We start from the raw sequence: 17,189 nt of genomic DNA on the forward strand, positions 1-17,189 counted from the left end.
CGAGGGGACACTGAATAGTGCACGGTACATCCAAACCGTCATCGAACCCATCGTTCTACCATTCCTAGACCGGCAAGGGAACTTGCTGTTCCAACAGGACAATGCACGTCCGCATGTATCCCGTGCCACCCAACGTGCTCTAGAAGGTGTAAGTCAACTACCCTGGCCAGCAAGATCTCCGGATCTGTCCCCCATTGAGCATGTTTGGGACTGGATGAAGCGTCGTCTCACGCGGTCTGCCCGTCCTGCACGAACGCTGGTCCAACTGAGGCGCCAGGTGGAAATGGCATGGCAAGCCGTTCCACAGGACTACATCCAGCATCTCTACGATCGTCTCCATGGGAGAATAGCAGCCTGCATTGCTGCGAAAGGTGGATATACACTGTACTAGTGCCGACATTGTGCATGCTCTGTTGCCTGTGTTTATGTGCCTGTGGATCTGTCAGTGTGATCATGTGATGTATCTGACCCCAGGAATGTGTCAATAAAGTTTCCCCTTTCTGGGACAATGAATTCACGGTGTTCTTATTTCAATTTCCAGGAGTGTAGTACCAACCTTTGAACCAGAATCGGATGGTTTATCATAGTACTGGCCAACATCATAACGTAGTCATAAGAATAATTTTGTGAAGAAACTTGTAGGTAAAATTTGCCATTGTTGTGTTGAGGATTAATTCACTTTCTGAAGATGACGACTGTTGTAACATTGTCACATGGTAAACTATTTAAATGTGTGTATTTCTGTGATAAGATTGCAACATTAAACCAAAAATATTTACAGCTTGCATAGTTGTTGTGTCGTCAAAAGCTTACACGGTGAGCACAGTGGCCCAGAGTACCATAATTTATATGAATGTGCGGCATCTGTCCTTTGGGACATATAACTCATTCGTGTCGATGGGCAATGAATCCACAGCCTTGAGTGTGGGTGCACATTTACGTTCGACCTCCAGCGGGAATATAAAATTACTGAACATGGAGAACATGGATGGGGACTGTGATAGGTGGCTCTAGGTGGCAGTGTGGGTCGGCTGGGGAGCGTGCCGAGATAGTCAGCGCATTCGCGATAAACACTGCGTCCAGGTGGTTCAGTAGTTAACACAACTGTCTTGTAAGCGCGATATCCTGGGTTTGAGTCCCTGTCCAGCTCACATTTTCACTCGTCGCCACTGATTCCCATAAAGTACCAAAGCAGCTGATGTGATTAAGTAATTCCAATAAGACGTCTCGAAGGTAGCGAGCGAGGGACGTCACCTACCCAATTTTCGATTTCAGCCGAAAGCCAGCTGAATGGGGCTATACTGTCTTCATTTTAGGCACTCGTCTTAGAGAGAGACAACTGATAGTGGTTGCAGAAATGTCTTTGCAAAGTGTCAGCAATGAGAAGTTAGCGAGTCACTGAAATTATAACACTGGTGGTATGTTCCTATGGAACCAAACTGCTAGGCTTACACACTACTTAATCTGACTTAAACTAATTTACGCTAAGGACAGCACACACTCCCATGCTCAAGGGAGGACTCTAACCTCCGACTAGGGGAGCAGCGCGAACCGTGGCAAGGTGTCATAGACCGCGCGGCTACACAACTCGGCCATATCACTGGAAATCGGCCAGGAGCGAGTAGATCTCGCGCGCTGAGGATTCTATATAAACTTAATTACTCACAAACACACACACACACACACATATCCCGAGAATCAAGAATCCTTACGAGTGTTGCCTGTTACCTACACAGATACTAGCAAGATATCGGTCCCAGGAATTCAGACAGTTTCGAGAACGTTTTAATTTTAATTTTGAATTCAGATAACAAGTGATAAAATAAATATTTGTATCTTTTCATCTAATTACAAATCAACGATTTTCAGATTTTTTTATTTACTTGTGCTGTGAAATGTTGCTTCTTGCTAAATTTCATGATTCTAGGACAACGGAAAATATACTGTAGTTTGTAATGAGTGAGTTTGGGAGCGTCAAAACATGTCACTTAAATGGCCATATCTTTTGATTGCATTGACGTAGACGTTTATATTTATTGCATCACCAGCGAACTATAAACCTCAGTATGTGACATAAATTCCAACTTGTTATACCTACCCGATCCTGCGAAAACAGGTGTGTAACATGTTAACTGAATCTTCCATCGATTCTTGGTAGAACACCATTAAAACAAATTAAAAGCGCTTGTTTAATTTTGTACCACAGTATTAATTTATTGCGGTAATCTGTTTTCGGCTTACAATGCCATCATCAGACGTTTACTGACCATTGTCGCCAAAGAAGTTACAATGTTTGTAAACGATATTGGAGAGGAAGTTCAGACATCTATATTAAAGTACAAACACACAATAAATGGGGTCTTTCACAGCGTGTTGGTAATGCGATGTAAAAAGTAAAAAAGTTTAACAATAAATAAATATAAAGGGAGTAAACAGAAAAAAAACTATAACACAAAACTGCAAAAGCTTGCCTACATAATAGTTTGTATTAATAAACAAAACTAATAAAATTAATGCATGACAAGGCTAGTTCAAGAGGTATAAAACGTGGAGAGTTGGCTCAAATGGTTCAAATGGCTCTGAGCACTATGGGACTTAACATCTATGGTCATCAGTCCCCTAGAACTTAGAACTACTTAAACCTAACTAACCTAAGGACATCACACAACACCCAGTCATCACGAGGCAGAGAAAATCCCTGACCCCGCCGGGAATTGAACCCGGGAACCCGGGCGTGGGAAGCGAGAACGACGTGGAGAGTGACACACCAACCAATTAAAAGAAAGAATTCTCAATTGTACCCACAGAACATATGAAGGACTTAAGCAATATCAATAAGACAAAAAAAATGAATAAATGCAGGAAAATGGAGGGATGTGAGGGTATATGCAGAAATGCCGTCTTTGAGAATATGGTGGTACTGCATTTTAATACGCTTAATGTTGAACAATATACAAATATAAAGGGAGCGAATGGGCAAAACATTACACTATACGGAGTGGCCGAGCGGTTCTAGGCGCTACAGTGTGGAACCGGGTGACCGCTACGGTCACAGGTTCGAATCCTACCTCGGGCATGGATGTGTGTGATGTCCTTAGGTTAGTTAGGTTTAAGTAGTTCTAAGTTCTAGGGGACTGATGACCTCAGAAGTTAAGTCCCATAGTGCTCAGAGCCATTTGAACCATTACACTATACTGAAAAATTGTGCCTATATAACAGTTTGCATTAACTAAAGGAACGAAATAAATTAAAAACAATATATCGTTTACACAGGCAATTTCGATCAAATAAAAGAACTCATTGAATGCAGGAAAATGGGGGAGTATGGCTGAACAGCCAGTGACGGGAGGTTTTTAACAGACAGACAGACGGACAATGAAGTGATATTGTACAGGTTCCCTTTTTACGCTAAAAATTGAAAGTGGGCGCTTAAGAAGCAACTCTGAAGTTGATTTAGTCTATTTCTCTTGATGCATCTGTCATTTGAATATGGCGATCGTGATGAGTAAATATGACTCCAGTCTGAAGATTTTGTCCTTTCGGAGTGTGAAAGGAAGTAAACAGAAAGTAATAAGAGAGATAGAAACGCAGGAAGAAAACGTGAAACAGCTGGAGGAATACTGGAAGAAAATAAAGAAAAAAAAACGGAATGCGAAGAACTGAAATCATCATCGAAAGGCCTGAATGGAAGAATAGGGAAAAAGTTATTTGAAGAATCACATTCATTAACGGCTGCATTAAACAGCTTGTTGCTCACTGAAACTTCGAAACGATGTATGGCGGCGATGCTACGAAAGTCACTCAGCGCTAAAGACAGGAAGAGAATCGTAAGGAACGAGCACCGTGTAGCGAAAGTGAAAACCGGAAGGAATGTGACAGCGTCGCTCCGATATTTCACCGAGAGCTTCCCACCTCCCACCCCTCCCCCTCCCCCACAACCTGCAGCTCATTTCCCCTGCCCACGTGACTTTCAACCAATGGAAAAAGCGAGAGCTGGTTGCTAAGGGCCCCGCGAGGTCCCCCGCTGCTCTCGTCTTCATCAACGGACACTGCATTTTGCAGAGATCTGGATTCGCAGGATAATCAGTCGGTGCGCGCACTGCATCTTTCAAGTGCTCATAATTACTTTGCAGGCCGAGCAAGCGGCGCGTTAAACGAGCCCCGCAGCCCGGCCGCGCGGCGCACACAATTAAGCGGCGGTTCTGTGCCTTCCGCCCCCGCCGCCCCCGCCGCCCCCGCGCTCGGCTCAGCTCAGCTGGCCTTTTGTCGTCGCGGGGCCCCCTGCTGCATACGGAGGGAGGGAGGCGCGACTACTGCACTCGCATCCTCGTTACGCACAACTTCTAGTCTCACAGTCCCGCAACAGAAAGTTCATTACCTGCTTGCAATGGTCCCATTCCTCCCACTTGCTTATTATTTTTCAGCTGTTTTTTCAGTACCTCATTCTCTCTGTTGCTTTGCGAATTACGCTTCACGGACGGCTTATTTACTTGTGTGAGCAGCTGGACGTAAGACAGCCGTGTGGGGTTGCGGATTTGGATCCGTTAGAGTCGAAGTAAAGTGCAGCATGGTTTCATAAAAGCTACATGAATCGTATGGCCAGTAGGGTATCTTATAGAGATCGCCACACCAAAATTGATAGCGCGAATCGGTACCACAGACATTAGCGAGAGCTCGCTGAAGTACGCGACGACGTATGGGAAGCGCTCCTGAATACCTAGCCTCCATTCTCAGCGTAACATCGCTCTCACACGGAGGTAAATACAGTGTCGAACTAACGAAAGCTCTGTCCCAGTTCGAGACCTCTGCCACACCAGTCAACACTGTCAAATAGAACATCTTGCTTACGCGATCGTCAACAGCATGTACAAATTCTACAAAACGCGAAACACTGTGCTCTCTGAATTATGTTATTTATTCTAATACAGGTTTAGGTTCTAAACCATTATCAACGGTAGCTGTACAACATATAAAAGTGGACAATGAGACAGTGCCAAACAAAATAAGAAAAACAGTTAAATCGTTCGAAATACTCGCAAAAGTCATCACAGATGTATCACATGTCATACGTGCTTTGACGTAAGTTATCACTTAAAACCATAATTGCCAATACAAATCAAAAATTGTGACAAGATTAAAATACGATGGCGCAGTGACAAAAGGTCAACATGTGATGCACAACAATACAAGTCAAAGAACTTGAAAGTCAAAGATCACAGTCTTGACCAAATACAAAGAAGTAGCCATTAAACACTTTTGCGGTATTCATATTACAAAATAGAAGTACTGACAGGTAGAAGAAAGGGAACTTTATTTTAGTATCTATAATTCAACTTATTTCAATTTCTATAATAATCTGTGACATCAATAATCTGTGACATTAAAGTTGTTAATCTTGTTGCAATTAAAAGCTCCTTTAACCCATACAGACACAGACTCTGACTCGTTTATTTTGCGGTGATTCCTCGTCCTAAGAACCAAAGGCATTGTGAGCATATAATAAAATGTACCCCTATCTCTGTTGTACACCTCACAAATCTGGAAAGTCCGATAAGCAATAATTTCTCGAGTGTTAAAAGTCTCGAGGCCTACTACAGTCTCTACTCTTCCCCCATGTACTACAGCCACAGTAACTCAATCATTACCATGTCCACTAGCGGCTGTGTTAGTAAGCGTAAAATTAAGTACACATCCTCAAAACACTGAAGGGAAGGGCCATGCAAAATCACTTGCCTATCTGCACTGTTCTTCGTGCTGATAGCAATATTATAAACAGCTTTATACTATGTCAGGCGCGAACGCCTTCTTCTCCTATAATAACGCGGCATCAATGTTGCTGCAAGTGTGGCTGCTCGATGACTGACGCCGTCTTTCCAGATACATTATTTATATAGCACTTCCTTGTCTAACCGCAATTTCCGCTACTGGCGCCATATCAACTTCCGGTCCGCGAGCAATGGCGTGCGCAATGCCTGGTAAAACTAAAGACAGGGGTACATCTTATTGTATGTCCACAATACTTTTGGTTCTTAGGAGGACGAATCATGGCAAAATAAATGAATCACAGGCTGTGTCTGTATTGGTTACAGGAGCTCTTAATTGCAGCAAGATTGAAGTTGTTGGTGACTGAAATTGAAATAAAGTTCAATTATAGAAACTGAAATAAAGTTCCCTTCCTTCTACCTGTCCTTTATCTATATTACATAAAAAATACTACACATTGATCTTGCCAAAAGCCGAGATGCGATTCTTTTTAGTGTTGTAGCTCTCAGGGACACCCTCCTTGATTGATGTAATACCTCGAAAGTGTTTAATGGCAACTTCTTTGTATTTGGTCAAGACTATGGTCTACACCTGGTGAGGAGAGCCGACAGTATGGCCCAGGATGTCAATTGCAGTGAAAACAACGACCTGGTCATCCACCACGGATCGACCAAGTTGGCATCAGATGTTCATGAATCGGGCAGATGGCTGTGCCAACGTGCCACACCTGGTTGGTGTGGAGATGGCAGCTTGCAGATCTTCCACCATTGACTTGCAGTGGAGAAGGGCGTGCTGTAAACCAGTCTTCCCCTCATCTGCAACGTCGCAATAGACAGCAACGACAGATCATTGCTGCGGCATGCGTCGGATTGGTTGAGTCTCGGTGTGGGTAGCAGGCACAGCACTATCGATCAGCTTGTCACGGTTTCACTGAAACTCAACAGACCATCATTCCCTCTGGTTCTGCTGACACAGACAGAGTGGCAGGACGACTAGATGTGTTTCTGAGCTCCAAAAACTTCGTTATTCAAAGAGCCAAGCCTGCAGGTATGATATGCTCGCTCTTGGTGTATGATCGCACTTTCAATCGCTATTCAGTCTCGTCAACGCATACTTGCGCTGGTGTGGTACTTCAGTAATTATTCTGGGTCACCAAGCTCGGATCATTCTGCAACGTATGATTATTGCAGTGGAGATCTGGCGCTGATGTTACGGAATATTATTTTACACTATAATGTTATGTAGCACTGTGCCACTTATGTTTCTGCTTACCTTGTTCAGTGCTCGCCTGGCGCCCTGACGTCCGTAACATTTGCGGTACGTCTTGTTGGCGTTCACATTTGCACACTGGCCCTCTCTGTTCTGGGCTCGCCGCGTAGAATTTTTAAAAAAATGAACCGTATACAACAAAAATATTCTGCGGCGTAACACATCTAGGTAAAATATTTATATTTCAGTAAAGTCGTAGTTCCATTCAATAACACTTCCTTCAGAAAAATGACGAGTTCCTTTAGTAGTCACATCATTGTATGCACATTATTGAAGTATAGTGTTACTATATGAAAACTAAAAGCCTACAGAATTGGAGAAATTTTATTTCCGTCAGTCAGCTCTATGCACAAAACAATAATAGAAGTACTAAATTAGTTATCCCATCACTTGATTAATGCACCGTTCCAGATCCCAAAAAGGACATTTATGAATTAAACATCAAAACATATGCATGGGTGTAAGACAACTGAGACCCAGAACAAGGATCGGGATTAATTTACGGAAAACACGTGGAAGAGTGGTCGAACTTGATGTGTCATTTATCATTCCCAATCAAATATTTTAATTTAATGACAATTCTATCATAAGCCAATTAACAGTTACCAAAATTCTTGTCAAATTAAAATAGTTAAGGCTTTTGAATTAATATCACAGAGCATAAGGACAGTTGCATTATACGTAAAAGTACAAATGGCTCTCGAAAAACATGCCAGCTGTCCAACGCAATCGTAGTGACTGGCGAGAGCAATGTTGGATGGCTTCACCGTTAACCCAGCAGAACGAAGTCTGGACGCCACCCGACCAAGGTGACAAAGGTGTTCCTCGAACGAAAGGCTATAGACAACCACATTACAAGGTGATTTCAAATCCCGCAAGACACGATCCAATAAACGAGAAAGAACAGCGGCTCTAGCTGCCAATCCGAACGGGGCTCTATTAAACTCATACAGATTCCAGTCCGTGCAAAGGGCGATGACGTGCTTAGATTCTTGGGTCAAGGGAATCTGGACACCACCCGACCAAGGTGAGAAAGGTGTTCCTCGAACGAAAGGCTATAGACAACCACATTACAAGGTGATTTCAAATCCCGCAAGACACGATCCAATAAACGAGAAAGAACAGCGGCTCTAGCTGCCAATCCGAACGGGGCTCTATTAAACTCATACAGATTCCAGTCCGTGCAAAGGGCGATGACGTGCTTAGATTCTTGGGTCAAGGGAATCTGGACACCACCCGACCAAGGTGAGAAAGGTGTTCCTCGAACGAAAGGCTATAGACAACCACATTACAAGGTGATTTCAAATCCCGCAAGACACGATCCAATAAACGAGAAAGAACAGCGGCTCTAGCTGCCAATCCGAACGGGGCTCTATTAAACTCATACAGATTCCAGTCCGTGCAAAGGGCGATGACGTGCTTAGATTCTTGGGTCAAGGGAATCTGGACACCACCCGACCAAGGTGAGAAAGGTGTTCCTCGAACGAAAGGCTATAGACAACAACATTACAAGGTGATTTCAAATCCCACAAGACACGATCCAATAAACGAGAAAGAACAGCGACTCTAGCTGCCAATCCGAACGGGGCTCTATTAAACTCATACAGATTCCAGTCCGTGCAAAGGGCGATGACGTGCTTAGATTCTTGGGTCAAGGGAATCTGGACACCACCCGACCAAGGTGAGAAAGGTGTTCCTCGAACGAAAGGCTATAGACAACCACATTACAAGGTGATTTCAAATCCCGCAAGACACGATCCAATAAACGAGAAAGAACAGCGGCTCTAGCTGCCAATCCGAACGGGGCTCTATTAAACTCATACAGATTCCAGTCCGTGCAAAGGGCGATGACGTGCTTAGATTCTTGTTCAAGGGAATCTGGACACCACCCGACCAAGGTGAGAAAGGTGTTCCTCGAACGAAAGGCTATAGACAACCACATTACAAGGTGATTTCAAATCCCGCAAGACACGATCCAATAAACGAGAAAGAACAGCGGCTCTAGCTGCCAATCCGAAGGGGCTCTATTAAACTCATACAGATTCCAGTCCGTGCAAAGGGCGATGACGTGCTTAGATTCTTGGGTCAAGGGAATCTGGACACCACCCGACCAAGGTGAGAAAGGTGTTCCTCGAACGAAAGGCTATAGACAACCACATTACAAGGTGATTTCAAATCCCGCAAGACACGATCCAATAAACGAGAAAGAACAGCGGCTCTAGCTGCCAATCCGAACGGGGCTCTATTAAACTCATACAGATTCCAGTCCGTGCAAAGGGCGATGACGTGCTTAGATTCTTGGGTCAAGGGAATCTGGACACCACCCGACCAAGGTGAGAAAGGTGTTCCTCGAACGAAAGGCTATAGACAACCACATTACAAGGTGATTTCAAATCCCGCAAGACACGATCCAATAAACGAGAAAGAACAGCGGCTCTAGCTGCCAATCCGAACGGGGCTCTATTAAACTCATACAGATTCAAGTCCGTGCAAAGGGCGATGACGTGCTTAGATTCTTGGGTCAAGGGAATCTGGACACCACCCGACCAAGGTGAGAAAGGTGTTCCTCGAACGAAAGGCTATAGACAACCACATTACAAGGTGATTTCAAATTCCGCAAGACACGATCCAATAAACGAGAAAGAACAGCGGCTCTAGCTGCCAATCCGAACGGGGCTCTATTAAACTCATACAGATTCCAGTCCGTGCAAAGGGCGATGACGTGCTTAGATTCTTGGGTCAAGGGAATCTGGACACCACCCGACCAAGGTAAGAAAGGTGTTCCTCGAACGAAAGGCTATAGACAACCACATTACAAGATGATTTCAAATCCCGCAAGACACGATCCAATAAACGAGAAAGAACAGCGGCTCTAGCTGCCAATCCGAACGGGGCTCTATTAAACTCATACAGATTCCAGTCCGTGCAAAGGGCGATGACGTGCTTAGATTCTTGGGTCAAGGGAATCTGGACACCACCCGACCAAGGTGAGAAAGGTGTTCCTCGAACGAAAGGCTATAGACAACCACATTACAAGGTGATTTCAAATCCCGCAAGACACGATCCAATAAACGAGAAAGAACAGCGGCTCTAGCTGCCATCTGAACGGGGCTCTATTAAACTCATACAGATTCCAGTCCGTGCAAAGGGCAATGCGTGCTTAGATTCTTGGGTCAAGGGAATCTGGACACCACCCGACCAAGGTGAGAAAGGTGTTCCTCGAACGAAAGGCTATAGACAACCACATTACAAGGTGATTTCAAATCCCGCAAGACACGATCCAATAAACGAGAAAGAACAGCGACTCTATTGCCAATCCGAACGGGGCTCTATTAAACTCATACAGAATCAAGTCCGTGCAAAGGGCGTTGACGTGCTTAGATTCTTGGGTCAAGGGAATCTGGACACCACCCGACCAAGGTGAGAAAGGTGTTCCTCGAACGAAAGGCTATAGACAACAACATAACAAGGTGATTTCGAATCCGACAAGACACGATCCAATAAACGAGAAAGAACAGCGGCTCTAGCTGCCAATCCGAACGGGGCTCTATTAAACTCATACAGATTCCAGTCCGTGCAAAGGGCGATGACGTGCTTAGATGCTTGGGTCAAGGGAATCTGGACACCACCCAACCAAGGTGAGAAAGGTGTTCCTCGAACGAAAGGCTATAGACAACCACATTACAAGGTGATGTCAAATCCCGCAAGACACGATCCAATAAACGAGAAAGAACAGCGGCTCTAGCTGCCAATCCGAAAGGGGCTCTATTAAACTCATACAGATTCCAGTCCGTGCAAAGGGCGATGACGTGCTTAGATTCTTGGGTCAAGGGAATCTGGACACCACCCGACCAAGGTGAGAAAGGTGTTCCTCGAACGAAAGACTATAGACAACCACATTACAAGGTGATTTCAAATCCCGCAAGACACGATCCAATAAACGAGAAAGAACAGTGGCTCTAGCTGCCAATCCGAACGGGGCTCTATTAAACTCATACAGATTCAAGTCCGTGCAAAGGGCGATGACGTGCTTAGATGCTTGGGTCAAGGGAATCTGGACACCATCCCAACAAAGGTGAGAAAGGTGTTCCTCGAACGAAAGGCTATAGACAACCACATTACAAGGTGATGTCAAATCCCGCAAGACACGATCCAATAAACGAGAAAGAACAGTGGCTCTAGCTGCCAATCCGAACGGGGCTCTATTAAACTCATACAGATTCCAGTCCGAGCAAAGGGCGATGACGTGCTTAGATTCTTGGGTCAAGGGAATCTGGACACCACCCAACCAAGGTGAGAAAGGTGTTCCTCGAACGAAAGGCTATAGACAACCACATTACAAGGTGATTTCAAATCCCGCAAGACACGATCCAATAAACGAGAAAGAACAGCGGCTCTAGCTGCCAATCCGAACGGGGCTCTATTAAACTCATACAGATTCCAGTCCGTGCAAAGGGCGATGACGTGCTTAGATTCCTGGGTCAAGGGAATCTGGACACCACCCGACCAAGGTGAGAAAGGCGTTCCTCGAACGAAAGGCTATAGACAACCACACTACAAGCTGATTTCAAATCCCGCAAGACACGATCCAATAAACGAGAAAGAACAGCGGCTCTAGCTGCCAATCCGAACGGGGCTCTATTAAACTCATACAGATTCCAGTCCGTGCAAAGGGCGATGACGTGCTTAGATTCTTGGGTCAAGGGAATCTGGACACCACCCGACCAAGGTGAGAAAGGTGTTCCTCGAACGAAAGGCTATAGACAACCACATTACAAGGTGATTTCAAATCCCGTAAGACACGATCCAATAAACGAGAAAGAACAGCGGCTCTAGCTGCCAATCCGAACGGGGCTCTATTAAACTCATACAGATTCAAGTCCGTGCAAAGGGCGATGACGTGCTTAGATTCTTGGGTCAAGGGAATCTGGACACCACCCGACCAAGGTGAGAAAGGTGTTCCTCGAACGAAAGGCTATAGACAACCACATTACAAGGTGATTTCAAATCCCGCAAGACACGATCCAATAAACGAGAAAGAACAGCGGCTCTAGCTGCCAATCCGAACGGGACTCTATTAAACTCACACAGATTCCAGTCCGTGAAAAGGGCGATGACGTGCTTAGATTCTTGGGTCAAGGGAACCTGGTAACAGGCTTGATTCAAGCCGAACACGGTGAAGCAACTAGTCACAGAATGGTTCAAATGGCTCTAAGCACTATGGGACTTAACATCTGAGGTCATCAGTCCCCTAGACTTACTACTACTTAAACCTAACTAACCTAAGGACATCACAGACATCCATGCCCGAGGCAGGATTCGAACTTGCGACCGTAGGAGCAGCGCGGTTCCGGACTGAAGCGCCTAGAACCGCTCGGCCACAAATTAGTCACAGGAGAGCACATAAAATAGTTGTGTAGATCAGGCAAGAGGTCTGATTCCATTGATCTTCTCCCTCAAAATTTTTATTTTAGGCGACGAAAGACGATAAAGGCCTATTGAAATGGAACATCATCACCTAGACGAATATTATATAGAATCAAATTAGTCACACCAGTTTGTCAGACAAGAGATCCGGAAACTCCCGCAGCAAGTCCAAAAACTGTCTCGCCTTTCCTGGCTGAAGATGACCAACTGCAAACTTCCTGGTTTCACAACTAACAGAATTAATGACGCTCGGACCGCGACAAGAGCAGAGGGCTATCTTCTTTGCTGGACAGACTTTAAAGAACAAGGCACCGAGACAAGGACCAACTTGGTGCGCAGAATAAACTCGCAGCCGAGTAACAAGGTGACTAACAAATCCTTAACTACGACAAGTCTGACCGGTCATGAGAAGTTGCAAACGGCTAAACTGTCAAGTACCTCGCCAACCAGAGGCAACTCTTGCCCATTGGCCGCAAGATATCTCTGGAAAGACGAGCGCACGGGAGACAGTTTGCACAAGTAGACAAACTCCAGGTACCATTTGTAATTAAGCAAGGAGACCGAACTGCCAGAGTCCAATAACGCGTAACTGATTCCCGTCCGAAACGGGCACAATCGTAAGGAATGGAAGATCTTTTCATAGCACGAATATGCTCATAACGAAACGTTAACCTCCTCTGAGACGTTCTACGCCCGCTCTCCGCCCCCCTGCCGTCAGGTGCTACTGCTGGGGCTTCTTACAACAGAGCACTCGCGCCCAAGTTACTCACTTGCGCCGCAACGGAAACAACGCTTGCGACCGGACCAATCAGATTCGGATCTTGGTTCGTTACCCCGAGAAATAAAAGGTGTCGATGGTCGACTTCTGTCTGACTTGCGCTGCTCTTCAGTGCCTCAGCTGACTCTAACAATTCCTGAAATTCATCAAAATTAGCCGGGCGGCGCACGAACACCAAGCGAGGCCGATCCTCTGGACGCTTGCCTTCTAAAATATTGAAGATACTATCAGATTCAGTAACTCCCATATAGAGTGCTACGCAGCCTACTCGTTCAACATATTGGCTCAATGACTCGAATGATGCCTGCACCCACCAATAACACCCACTCAAGCTCATTGCCCATATGCGTCGACAACTTTCTGTCTATAATGCGAGCAGTCCTATGGAATCCTGATGTCTCAAGGTTTCAGAGACCAAGATGGTATCCCTTTTGTTAATGGATGAAGCAACGAAAGGATCACGTGGTGCGGTACGTACAGGGCATCAGCATGAGACTAAAGCCGGACAAGCAGCCATAGCACTTTGTTGCACTTGACGCAAATCATCAATAGACAACTCAGATATACCGGTAAGGAGGCACTTAATAGGGTTTGGCAATTTGGCGAAGTGGTCAGAGGTCAAACTACCAATACCTCGGCACCAGACCGCTTATCCTCAAGGAGTTGGTTGTGACTTAAAACTTTCTGTCCCCCCCCCCCCCCCCCCCGCCACTGCCCGCCCTAACTTGCAAGTCCCCTACCCAATTAAGTAACTGTTTATCTCCTTGCTTCTCGGAATCCTGAAGATCGGTATGACTGAGATCCATTAAGCGATTCCTCCAATATGCTAGGTGCCCCTAGATCCTGCAACACTGCTGGGTTCACTGGCTTCCAGGAAAGATACATTACGTTGCATACCATCCAAAGCGGCTGAAATAATAGGAAGAGAGGCACTTACCTCTCCAGTGGTGTCCGAAGAAAGGCAAAGCGGACAACATGGCTGTCCGTTCTGGGAATATAGCTTCTATAGGCAGGCCACGAACCTTAATTCATACTGTAAATACTCCCTCTTAAGAAGCGAAATTCCAGGGCACCCACTGGAAACCGTAATAGGTAGTAACCTCCTGAAACCAACCACAAATGTTAATATACACACATAAAAAAATGTTTTGCATCACCTCGGTTCTGAGAGTTCCGGAACCTGTAGAGAAAATTCGAATAGAGATCAAAATGAACATCATTTCCGCCCTTTTTATTGCTCAGAAAACCACACATTTCATGTTGTACCACCATAAAGCGAGACCTTCAGAGGTGGTGGTCCAGATTTCTGTACACACCGGTACCTCTAATACCCAGTAGCACGCCCACTTGCATTGATGCATGTCTGTACTATCGACAAGTTCATCAAGGCACTGTTGCTCCAGATTGTCCCACTTCCCAACGGCGATTCGGCGCAGATCCCTCAGAGCGTTCGGTGGCTCACGTCGTCCATAAACAGACCTTGTCAAAAGATAGTACAAATGGCACTGAGCCCTATGGGACTTAACATCTGAGGTCATCAGTCCGCTAGATCTTAGAACTACTTAAACCTAACTAATCTAAGGACATCAAACACATCCATGCCCGAGGCAGGATTCGAACCTACGATCGCAACTGTCGCGCCATTCCAGACTGAAGCGTCTGGAACCGCTCGGTCACAACGACCGGCCAGCCCTTATCAATCTATTCCAGGCATGTTCGATAGCGTTCTTGTCTGAACGTGCTGGCCACTCTAGTCGAGCGATGTCGTTATCCTGAAGGAAGTTATTCACAAGACGTGCACGATGGGGGCGCGAATTGTCGTCCATGAAGACGAATGCCTCGCCAATACGCTTGCACTATCGGTCGGAGAATGGCTTTCACGTTTCGTACAGCCGTTACGGCGTCTTGCATGACCACCAGCGGCGTACGTCGGCCCCACATAAGGACACCCCAAAACACCAGGTAACCTCCACCTTGCTGCACTCGCTGTCTAAGGCATTAAGCCTGACCGGGTTGCCTCCAAACACGTCTCCGACGATTGTCTGGTTGAAGACATATGAGACACTCATCAGCGAAGAGAACGTGATGCCAATCCTCAGTGGTCCATTCGGCTTGTTGTTGGGCCTATCTGTACCGCACTGCATTGTGTCGTGGTTGCAAAGATGGACATCGCCATGGACGTCGAGAGTGAAGTTGCGCATAATGCAGCCTATTGCGCACATTTTGAGTCGTAACTCGACGTCCCGTGGCTGCACAAAAAGCATTATTCAACGTGGTGGTGTTGCTGTCAGGGTTTCTCCGAACCATAATCCGTAGGTGTCGGTCATCCACTGCAGTAGTAACCCTTGGGCGGCCTGAGGGAGGCATTTCATCGGCAGTCCCTATCTCTCTGTATATCCTCCACGTCCGAACAACATCGCTTTGGTTCACTCCGAGTCGCCTGTACACTTGTTGAGAGCCCTTCCCGGCACAAAGTAACAACGCGGAAGCGATCGAACCGCGGTATTGACTGTTTAGGCAGGGCTGAACTACAGACAACATGAGCCGTGTACCTCCTTCCTGGTCGAATGACTACAGCTGATCGGCTCTCGGACCCCCTCCGTCTAATAGGCGCTGCTCATGCATGGTTGTTTACATCTTTGGGCGGGCTTGGTGACACCTCTAAATATAGGAACTGCGTCTGTGATACAATATCCAAAGTAAACGGCCATCTTCAGGATTTCTAGGAACCAGGGTGATGCAAAACTTTTTTTACGTTTGTAATAACTCAGGGAATGACAAATGTAAGTACGAGTACAATAACTCAAAGGAACGACAAACGACGACAAAGGGTAGACAACGCCAACCTCACCTGTCAGACAGAATGTAACCATGCTCTGCTACCAATCGAGACCTAGAACAGGATCGAGATTAATTTAAGAAAAAGGCGTGGAAGGATGGTCCAGTTTGATGCGTCATTTATTATTCCGAAACAAATGTGTTTATTTAATGATAATTCTATCATAAACCAACTAACTGTTACCAAGATTCTTGCCAAATTGCTACAGATAGTTAAGGCTTTTGAGTAAATATCACAATTCATAAGAACATTCGAATTATACACTCCTGGAAATTGAAATAAGAACACCGTGAATTCATTTTCCCAGGAAGGGGAAACTTTATTGACACATTCCTGGGGTCAGATACATCACATGATCACACTGACAGAACCACAGGCACATAGACACAGGCAACAGAGCATGCACAATGTCGGCACTAGTACAGTGTATATCCACCTTTCGCAGCAATGCAGGCTGCTATTCTCCCATGGAGACGATCGTAGAGATGCTGGATGTAGTCCTGTGGAACGGCTTGCCATGCCATTTCCACCTGGCGCCTCAGTTGGACCAGCGTTCGTGCTGGACGTGCAGACCGCGTGAGACGACGCTTCATCCAGTCCCAAACATGCTCAATGGGGGACAGATCCGGAGATCTTGCTGGCCAGGGTAGTTGACTTACACCTTCTAGAGCACGTTGGGTGGCACGGGATACATGCGGACGTGCATTGTCCTGTTGGAACAGCAAGTTCCCTTGCCGGTCTAGGAATGGTAGAACGATGGGTTCGATGACGGTTTGGATGTACCGTGCACTATTCAGTGTCCCCTCGACGATCACCAGTGGTGTACGGCCAGTGTAGGAGATCGCTCCCCACACCATGATGCCGGGTGTTGGCCCTGTGTGCCTCGGTCGTATGCAGTCCTGATTGTGGCGCTCACCTGCACGGCGCCAAACACGCATACGACCATCATTGGCACCAAGGCAGAAGCGACTCTCATCGCTGAAGACGACACGTCTCCATTCGTCCCTCCATTCACGCCTGTCGCGACACCACTGGAGGCGGGCTGCACGATGTTGGGGCGTGAGCGGAAGACGGCCTAACGGTGTGCGGGACCGTAGCCCAGCTTCATGGAGA

This window comes from Schistocerca cancellata, chromosome 2, assembly GCF_023864275.1.
Source record: "Schistocerca cancellata isolate TAMUIC-IGC-003103 chromosome 2, iqSchCanc2.1, whole genome shotgun sequence".
Classification (NCBI taxonomy): Eukaryota; Metazoa; Arthropoda; class Insecta; order Orthoptera; family Acrididae; genus Schistocerca; species Schistocerca cancellata.